This window comes from Cupressus sempervirens, chromosome 10 (genome assembly GCF_028749045.1).
Source record: "Cupressus sempervirens isolate cs-2001-9-10 chromosome 10, ASM2874904v1, whole genome shotgun sequence".
Classification (NCBI taxonomy): domain Eukaryota; kingdom Viridiplantae; phylum Streptophyta; class Pinopsida; order Cupressales; family Cupressaceae; genus Cupressus; species Cupressus sempervirens.
The window spans coordinates 179392696-179404453 of NC_143127.1; positions in this window are offsets into that span (position 1 = coordinate 179392696).

Consider the following 11758-nt stretch of genomic DNA (forward strand, 5'->3'; position numbering starts at 1 on the left):
CTTGAAATCTGAAACATAAGTTCTCAGGTATGGACACTAAACACTCCCAAAGTGGTAATTCATGAAACATAATTGGGTGTGAAATATTCAGATACAAACATGGCCTCCTGTCGCTATTTGACACTTAGGTAAAATGTAGATTTGTAAAATGCTCAAAACAAGACTTCACGAAATGGCTCAGAATGTCAGTTTAACTTCATGGAACAAGTGGACATGTTGAATGGAGGGTGTTAGAAACATTAAACCCCTCATGGGGCTCAAAAGTATAGCCGGGTACAAATGCATTAAAAAGTGTTTATGGGGCTTGGATTTTTCAATGGTGCTCAAAATCAGGGCTACAATTTTGAGCCCCAACAGTGGCTCTATCTTGGGATGCATGTCCCTTGCAGGCATGGCAAGGATTCAGATCTCTGGAAGAAACAGACCACACACCTGACTTTAGAAACTTCTCTCAAACAACTTTATTGAAAACAAAAGATAACTACCTTTACTATGTACAAGTGATGACCCCAAGCCACCGAACTTAAACAAGACTTCTTACCTCTGTCATAAATCTGATTTTCATTCCTTTCCTAATGAGGTAAGCTAGAAATATTCTTTCAATCAGTCTCACTGATCAGATTAGCATTTTGAAACAACTCACTTGGCAAAACAAAATCTACACCTTCACTTTCATAATGCATATAACAACTAGCTTCATTTTCTACAAATTTCTCATTATGAAAGTTCTAATCAGCATGCTCAAACATATTCGACTCAAATTGAAAATCCCCTTCATCAAATGAATCATGTGCACTATCAGTCTCGAATGTGAAGGCATCATACTCAACATGGGGAAAAAGGTCACACATACCTCAAAAATATGCATCCTTATGTGTAACCTGATGATATTGAAATGAACATTCTGACTCGTACTCACACATGTCATCAATGTTAGAATCTAAAGCTAATCCACAATCTTCAAATGGTTCTTCACAATCAGCAAATAGATTAGTCTTCGCATTAAAGTATTCATCACAAAACTTTCTATAAGGTGCACACTGATTTTGGACAACAACTTCATCAAACACCTTATTATCAATCTCATAAGATGCAACCTCATCAATACTTTCACCATCAAACCCGGAAGAAGAAACATCTGACCTCTTACATCAGTAGGATAATGTATCATCATTAAGATCATCCTCAACTAAACCTGAACCATCCATGTATTTTTCAAAAAGGGGATTAATAACTCCATGCAAAGCGGCTTTGTAGACATTGTGACAAGTGATATGCTGATCAACATCAATCTCTTCATTATATAAAAAATTAGTGAAAACTTTAAAACCATTGCTAACATCACTATCATGGACACTTTCGACATGTGAAGAAAAATCATAACTACATGAAGACTCATTTTCTTCTCTATCAACGAAGCAAATAGAAATTAAATCAATGCTACTCTCATTGTTTTCATCAAGGTAATTCAAATATCTTGCAAACCAATCATCGTTAAGTGCTGATGCATTAACCTTAGAATCATTAGTATAATGTTGGTTACTACTGCATCTATCTTCAAGACAGTTATCTACACAACCAATCAATCTGTCCTTATAGATAATCTCTTTGTCTTCAAATTATGTAGACAACTCTTCTTCACAACCTTCAACCTTAAGCTGATAGTTTGTATAACTCTGAACTAGAAATTCACTTTCAGATTTAAGAGAATTACCTTTACTCACATAAGAGTACTCACTTATGTCATTACTTTCTTCCTCCCAATTTGCATCTGATTCAAATGAAGACAAACATATGTTATCATTATCTTCTTCTTGACTCGAGAAAAAACTCTCATCATTAGCTTCATATGACACTTCTTGATTATACATCAGATCAACAACTTCAACTTTGTCACTTGGCACATTTCTAGCTCCATCCTCATACTAAGATGAGTGCCTTTCCTCTTCCTAATTCGATATGTTTTCATCATGAAGCAAATCACCAATAGAAGAAGGACTAACTGAACTTACATCTTGTGTGTATACTTTGTCAAATGAACCAACTCTATCATCTGCTGTTGTAATATTGGATGCATGTGGATTACATTTAGCAAGAACAGATTCATCTCTTCTATGAAACCAATAAACCTCATCTTCACATGTCCTTAACTCTGAATTTTCAACCAAACCATCTACTACAACAGGGATACCTACTTGCTGATATGAAATCAAACACTCTTCATGACATTGATTTTTCCTTTGCACCTCATCTTGCTGGCAAATATTCCTAGAGAAGTGACTCTTAGTTAAACCATATTTTATGTTATTTTCAATCTCCATTTCCGTCATGAATTCTTGATGGAAAGTTTTAGGCTCTTTATCTCTTAATAGGTAACTCATCTTTTTATCAAATGCATCGAGATAAATGACTAAACACACTTGATTATCTAGCTTATAACTTTCAGGAATGTCATTCAATACTTTTGCAAATATGATATTGAATTCAGGAACTAACTCACTATTCCCGACTTGGATATTCAAAAAACTTATCAAAATAATCAGATATGCTTACTCTTTCCCCGAACTGCATCATGAAGGCTGAAAGTAATTCATCCCAAGATGAAATTGAGCATGCCGGCAAGAAAGAAAACCAATCCCTAGCATTTCCTTCTAAAGTCTGAACAAACAACTTCATAAGAACATCTTCATGAGCAATTTCAAAATCACCAACCAAGTCACCAAGCATCTAAATATGATGATTGGCTAAAGTTTCATGGTTCCCACTATACTTAGGTAAATACTTTCTAAGATTATACAGCATAGTATTCAGGAAACCATGAATGCCATCCAAACATAATGGCATGTATCTCTTGGTATAAACAGATCTACAAGTCTCACTAACCGGCTGCATACTTGATGAAAAGAAACTTGACATTCTTCAAATTTAAAACTCATTCATCATTAATACTTAGATCCACAACTTGCAGCAGATCTGAAAATACCTTTTACCAATTTCAACTTCAACATACTTCAAAATATGACAATACTTTTGTTGAATCTACTTTCCACAAAGTATGTTGAAATGTACCAAACCAATCTCCTATTTAGTGCTAGAATTACCACTTGACAGAGAAACTTTGTAAAGCTTACTTTCATGGAAACAAAATCACATGAAAATGTAAAATACCTTTAGTGTTGCTGAATGAAACCTTTTCTCTACTAATTGGCATAGGTGCTAATTTAAAATCTTTACACCACTAATCAAATCCTTGTAGAGCCGCCATCTCCTTGAGGAGAACTAAATGAAACCACTGATGTGATTGATTTTAACATTTAAACTTCTTGTGATAGCAAATCAATCAACACTTTAAAACTTATTAGTTAGAAATTTATACATCTCTCTTCTTGCTTAAAACTTCACATAACTTTCAAATCTACCCAATTCAGTTGAAGTATCCTGAAAACAATTATATATAACCGATCTACACTGGTTCAAAGATCTCTTAGAGAGTCGCCACTCACAATTGTGAGAAATATTTAAAACATGATTCATAACACAACATATCTGAACTGGATTGTCAACTTGTAGAAATTTGCAAATCTTTAAACTCTTAAAGGAGAGAAAAACTTTTAAAACAATTTTAACTTTGAATTGATAGAAGCACTTTGAAAATAACAACTGGCTGAACTAGCTGAAGATGAACACCTTTTAGAAGATGAACTGCTACAAATGGATAAAACTTAACTAGGGAACACAAAACCTTGCACACAAAACTGAGTATGCACAATATATCAGAGATTTTCAAGCTCCTTATCAACGAATTCCATCATAGACTCCCCAGTAGAGTCACCATTTTGTTGGTGTTTGAAAATGTTACTAGTTTCCAATTACCTCGATGAGAACCAGACATATCTAGGGGCAGCTAACTCCCATTTTTGACATATCCTTTCAAACACTGAGCGAACTATAAGGTTTGAACCTTCTTCTACTTTAAGCTTTGCAAAACCTAGACAGGTGGACCTCGGATTCAATCAATATGGTACCAGTGCAAAGACATATTTCTGATTCTATAACAAGCATATTTAACCCTTATTTCTCCTGATAACTCATGTAATGACAAAAATCTACAATAGCTAAATGCAAATCTATGACATTCATAAGATGAGTGAGGGCATTACATTTAGGTTCTTCAACATGAAAGGGAAAGAACATTTGATTAATAATGTTGAATTCAACAAAACATCGAATATGCAACAGTAAGAACTAATGATCCTGTAGCTGATCAGTGCCTTGTCTATTGGGAAAATCCATGAATCAATTACATACATATGGATACATGATACTTATTTATATATTCAAATAAACGATCTATCTATTCACCTTGTAAATAGACATCCATGTTCAATCTAGATCTCATTCTTACATGATATCGCCATTAGTAAACTTGCAACCCTGTTGATTTCCCTAATGCATTGACATAACCCCTTGAGTTATAAGCAACAATGAAACAACATATAGCCTTAAGGGACTGCAACTACAACCTAGACTCTTTGTTCAAAGATCATAAAACATTGAAGCTCATTGAGAAAGGAGACAAGATTTAAAATGAAACTAATGAAATTCTTGTTCATTTGTATTCATTTCCTTGAAACAATACAATCAAATGCATGAAATCAAAACATGAAAACATACAACATATCAAAACTTGTTGTATTATCCTTCCTACCATTGTCCATACAAGAGAAAATGCTAAAGCATGAAGGTGGAATCATAGATTTGGATCCACAAAGTGGTCTCATAGAAAGACTGCAAATTCCAACCAACAATGGTCTCACAGTGAAAAAAAATGAAACCCTGCTGGTATTACCTAGAGAAAACTGCCAACCCTTATAATGAATGAAAGAAAGTAAGATATAGAAGAAGATGAATTCTCGGATTTGATCTATGCTTGACATGTGTCCACTTGGAATTCAATCCCTTGCAACTGAATAACCTTTCTCTACCTTCTCCCATCTGATTTGATATGGTTTTCATCATCATCCTATAACTGACTTGAAAATATCTTTTGCTAAATGATGAAAACCTTTTGAGTCACCAAAATCTGATATGTCTCATGAAATGCTGGTGAAATCTCCACCTAACTAACTTAAAAGTGATCAAAATTGACCCAAACTGTATTTTCACTGTCTTTTATTGATATTCAGGTCATTTCCATGTTATGAAACAGTTCTAAACTTTGACACTAAAATACAGTTGCAAATTAGGAATCTGGGAGAAAACCTTCTATAGCTCAAATAGGTTGCTTCCTGTGCAAAAACTAACTTCATAATCAAAAAATTCAGTTTCTCCAATTCTGGTGATATATATTATTGCTATGTTAGCCTCTCAGAAACTCCTTAAAAGTTAGTCTAAAAAATGTCCCTCTAGTATAGCTTCTCTGGTCTGCAACCCTTTAATTTTTAAATTTTCAAAAATTTAAAATTATCTAAAGTTAAAACTTTAGATTATACTCTTTTTGAACTTAAAAGGTCTGAACATCACCCATTTTTGAAAAACTATTTTAAAATGACAATTTTAAAAATCATTTTATTTTTCCCTAGTGTGCCCTTCGGGTCAACCCTCTTTTGACCCCTTTTTCCAAGTGGCATTGTCTACTTGGCTACTTGATCATCACATCATCTGCCATGTCATATTATCTCCCACATCATCACCATGTGGCACTTAATTATTGGTCTTGAACATGCGTCTTCCACATTAGCGCCACTGGGTCCTGCTGACATGTGTTAGTATCCTACAATCCTACATTTGTTATCTAATGAGCATCTCTATAATGTGGGCATGCGCTAGCCATGGATCTGGACATGTGGCAACATCCTATGCATCGCATCTGAACCTGCTCCTGTGGCACTACCTCCCACTATCTAGGACCCATTGCCACATGGCATCTTCCCGCACTCGCATTTTTTAAACCTCGAGGACTTTCATTTTGCAGGCTTGCACCAGCCTTATGATGTAGACATGTGTCAAAATCTGAGCCTATCTCACCACATCATCAAGGGAGCATCTTCATTTATAACTATTATGTCATTATCTAGTCAAAATTTTGGGTTATAGTGCCACCTAGCCACGACGAGCCTCACACGCATGAGCGCTATCCTTCCAAAGGGCATTGTCTTATAGACACTATGGAATTGTGTTGAATAGTATTTAAAGTGCTGGAAAATCTATCTCCTCCCCCATGTGGGATAATGTTCCAATGAATATGCGCTCTACTCCCTTCCTGAGTCGCTACTCTACTTAATGGAGATTTTCAATGCTAGTATAATTGCTTGTTGTTGTCTCCATCCCATATATACTACCTCTACTCACACAGGAAAGTGAATGCCTCTGTCCCTTAGCTCAATTCTATAGCTTTTGACGTTGCTTCATGTCATAGCTGCCCCTATTCCCCGTATCCTTTCCTTGCCATTGCCAAAATTCATGTCATAGCTGCCCCTAATCTCTACCTCCTGTTGGCTACGCCATGGATCTTTTCTCCCTTTGGGCAACAACTTTCATATTGAAATGGATGCTCATTTAACTGTCCATCAAGCCATTACATATTAGAGTGGACATTGAAATTTTAAAAGTCTTCTAATGTCTCTCAAGGCCATACCATTGTATTTCTCTCCATTCGCATACATTAGCCATCTATTTTTATTTATTTTACCTTTGTTTGAATGGTGCCCTGTGTTCAGAACCATGACATCAAACCTATGAAGGTTATGACTTAGAAACCATGGAGGTCGATCAAGATATGTTGCCTAGTTGATGAATGGATCACTCACATTCAGTGGTTCAATAGCCCAGAGGCTTGCTAAGCAATAAAATAAAACAGTTGTGTTTGTCTCACGAAACTTAAATGCCCAGTCATTTGGCCTCATAGCATATCGAGCAATGACCAAACCATATGCTCTATCTACATCTTCAACGTCTAGGCTATCTTTTCCACCAGTAAGCTTGGCATGAAACCTCTTGCAGGCATGGGTATCCCCCTTTTTATTTATGTGAATGATTTCTTCCTCAATATTTAACTCTATTTTTTTATTTCTTCAACTTTTACATTCACAACGTTTCTATCAATATGAGGGAATCAGTCGGGCCCCAAGTGGGTCCAGCTAAAAAAAGTTTTTGTTTCCGAACAACTGAATCCCCAAATTGATCTACTGAATGCATGATACTAATCTGACAAAAAATCAATCAATTTGCATCACTTTTTAACATTTTAAAACTTATTGCACCTCTTTCTGCAACTGCGAATTTGGTGTCAGGAGGTCCCTTGACTGACCTTAAAAACTGACCCAAATACCTGACCAGGCCCTGAGAACTGGCACATTGAATTTTTGTTCTATGTACTTTTACCCCGTTGAATCTCATCTAATGTTGAATTTGGGGTCAAAAGATATTGACCGTCAAAGCTACCCTTTCAAAATTGCCTGCACAAAAACATGTCAAAAAAACCTAAATTGCATTTGGGTTTGGCTTTGAAAACTAGGTAGATGGACACTTGGGAGGACAAAAACTAAGGTGTTGGTTCACTATCATAAGGAGAGTATGGATCTGCGATTTGGGCTCATGAAAAATAACTGGGCGCAAATGGCGAGTAGTCAAAGTGGGCTACTTAGAATTTGTAGATTGTTAACAATGTTATAAAGCATTTTTTGCAAATGGAATAGACCTCGAAAAGTGTGTAGACAGATTCATCAAGACTTGAAACTTAGCACACTTAAAATATTTTCAGAGGACAACATAGTGATACAATCCATTCGGCTCACCTATCATGGATTAGGAGTTATAACATCACGAATAGGGGTACTAACAAATCTACAAATGCTGACACCAGTAAAGAGAGAAATTGTGTTTGAAATCGCATTTGAAAACTGACCAAATGGATTTTTCATGAGATGAAACTTGAAACATAACAAGTCTCTGACATCTACAATGCAACACAAAAGGAAATTTATCATTTTGATCAACTGGGTCAAATTTATAACATGTTAAACATGGCCTTCTAGAATTCAAAACTAATTGCAAAAGCATGAAAACAGTAAATGACCAACTTTGAGGGATTCCAAACTTAGTCAAACGGACTCTAAACGACTCAAAATTTGAAATATAAGTTCTTAGATATGGACACTAAACACTCCCAAAGTGGCAAGTCATGAAACATAACTAGGTGTGAAATATTTAGATGCAAACATGGCCTCGTGTCGCTGGTTGACACTTGGGTAAAATGTAGATTTGTAAAATGCTCAAAACAAGACTTCACGAAATGGCTTAGAATGTCAGTTTAACTTCATGGAAAAAGTGGACACATTGAATAGAGGGTGTTAGACACATTAAACACCTCATGGGGCTCAAAAGTACAGTCAGGTACAAATGCATTAAAAAGCATTTATGGGGCTTGAATTTTTCAATGGTGCTCAAAATCAGGGCTACAATTTTGAGCACCAACAACATGAACATGTGAATTGATACGAACCTGAAACTTATATTTTTGGAAAGGTATTTGATTTATCTTTCTTTTGATTTTGGTTTGGTTGAATTCCATTGTGATTTGAAGAAGTTATGAGCATTTGAGTGTAGACTAGTCGGAATCCTATTTTCATGGTAGTAGTTTTAGAAAAAAGTTTAATAACTTTATTCTAATAATTGGATTTTGATACAACTTGGAAAAAACATTTTTAACTCATCCATAATCAATCTCATAAAAGGACTTTGTGATATATTTTCATTTGTAAAAGTTATGAGTAAATATTGGAATCATTTTGATGTTGTCCAACTCATTAATTTGGTTTAAAATATCCATTATTGAAGCCTCTTGAGTTTTAATCCAAAAAAAAAGTTTTAAAAAGGTGCACCTCTACATCAGAAGGGTTCTTGGAGCTCCCATCTCCTTAAGTCTGGTTTCCCTTAGACGGTCTTGAAAAAGAAGATCCTCTAGCCTGAACCTTGGTGCAAAGGCACCTAGTCACGTGTGGTAAAACTACTAAAATGTATAAAAATAGAGTGGAAATGATATTATCTAAGTCTTAAAGTTATTTTAATAATATTTCAAGTGTTTAGGGAAAGTTTTAAGTCATTTGGATAATAATTGTAAAAGTTGTTTAAAAGTTGTCAAAATTATAATGACAACTTTTACAACTTGGTGACAACTTTTTAAGATTTGGTTTAAAGGTGTTTATGGGTAGTTGTAGGTTGGTTACAGAGTTTAATGTGAATCCAAATTATATATATTTGGTCTCCAAAACATGAAATTGTAAGTTGGAGAAGTTGTAGGAAGGCTTTGGAATGAAAGAAAACTTATTTTGATGTTGTATATTCAGTTTTCTGGTTATTTTGTCCTGCAATTTCTCTAATGTTTTGGTTGATGTAAACTCAATTTGAATGATACAGATTGGAAATGTATATTTTTGGAAAGGTGTATGATTTATATTTCATTTGGTTTTGGTTTGGCTTATTTTCATCATGTTTGGAAGAAGTTATGACCGTTTTAGTGAAGATTGGTTAGATTCTGTCACAATATGAATAGTTTTGAGGAAATTGCAATAACTTTTATTTCCTTTCTTGAATTTTGCTATAAATTGGAGTAAATATTTTTGACTCACTATTATTGAGTCTCACAAAAATGATTATTTTCATTCTTTCATTTAAGGAAGTTATTAATGATCAATTAAGGGTTTTAAATTCTGTCGTAGTTGAGAAATTGTTATTAAAAGATGCAACATTTTTGCATTCATTTCAATCATCGAAAAAGATTATAAATGTGAATCAGAAAAGATTATAAATGTGAATCGATATGTATAATTTAAATATTTTGTGGAAGGCCCATATAGCACACTTTTGTTGTGCACTCTGCATCAAACCCCTAGTAGACCACCCTAACCCAAAGTCACAATTGACTCTACCCATGTAGCTCACATACTACATCCTTAAGGGTTTTAGGTTGGACAACCTTAAAACCCTCTCATTAAGTCCTCTAATGAAGTGTCATACCATCAACGATGAATCATCACTATATCCCACATAAGACATAAGCTCAAATTTTTTTCTCTCATACTTTACAATGGTCATAGTAAGTTGCCTCAAGTTATAAAACTCATTTTCTCTTTGTTGATGCCACTGCTCTAGTAGGAATCAATCATGAAGGTTCTCAAGGAATAACTCCCAATTAACAGTCTTCATGTCTAATCCAAGTTTATTTTCCTCCATCTTCCACCAATTAGCAGGAAAAAGCTCCAAGTGAGTGATGCTATACCTCACTTTGACGTTAGTGTCAAAGTCTTGCATAGAAAAACACCCATCTAGTGCTAAGCATGATATCTAGTATCATCTCCCATTAAATGAGTAGGCTTGACCTGCAATAGGTCCTTCAGCTAAGTATATGTGCTAGACCCTTGTGTATCCTATGCACGATCCCTCCTAGGGCTCCTAGATCTAGGTCTCTCATCATCCCCATAATGATGTGATCCCTCCCAGTCAACTCTCTCATGGATAGGTAAGCACTCTAGGATCTCTATAAGTAGCTCTCTAATATTAGACCCTTTTGACTAAACATGTTGCTCACCTCTATTACCGCGTCTACTCTCTTCTTGAATTGGTCCTTTGTGTGAACCAAGTGAGGGCTTCCTCTCCCACGACCTCTACCACATCTTGAGCTATGACCCACAGAAACAGATCTAGAACCAAAAATCATCTCTCCTACAACACCCAAACACAAGAATGATATCTCATAATCCATTAAAAAACATGAGGGTAAAATGCATAGTTAAAAAGTAAAAGCCTAGAACACAACTGTTATGATTCCAAGTTTCATGTTCAATGAACATTTTAATAATTCTGATTTTCTTGTCCAAACTGTGTTGTCTAAATTTTTTGTTGATAAATCTTGTTGCTTAATCCTGTTGCAAGTTTAGCTACTTATTAACTAATGGTGCACAATTTGCATAGAGTTCCAAGTGTAGAAACCTAACTTTGCTACCAAATGTCATGCTCCACTTGGGAACCCAAGAGAAATCAACCTAATATGTTACAATGTTTACTGAACTAGTTTTGTACTTACAAATTTTATACAACATCATAGTAATAATGCAGAAGCAATATAGAAAATACACATCAAAGACATAGGCAACATAAATACAGTTACACTTTCCATTTCTCAAGGGCTCCTTTACATTGAATAACATGAATGAAAGTTTCGTCAATTAATTCTGATCTTAGTAGAATGTCCACATGCATTATGAAATATAGTTACATTACCTCATAAAGAAATACATAAGTACACTGATACCATAAAGTATACGTATTGAACAACATCCACTGCACATGTCACACAATATATAATAATAAATACAAGTACATCAATATACAATACATAAATACATCAATTAAAAGAAGTCTTCAAGATAGAATATGATTGGTACAACTACATCTCAAGATCATCCAACATCAGTGTGAATATGTGGGAGACCTAAATGATAAGAAGTCACTACCTCCCAACCTTGTTGTAACCTAGTTAGGTATCCCTCCCAAAGCATAGGGGAGATAATGTACGATCCACACACACATATTAAATCACAAAATCAAATCCTATGAAAGGAATCCTGATATCCTAGTCTACCTCAAGGGTAACAGAAACTATCCATAAAGAAAGATAACCAAAGTGGAATATACAATCAACCAATACCAAACCAATGCATGCCAACATCAACAATGAGATGCCAAATACAAATCAAGT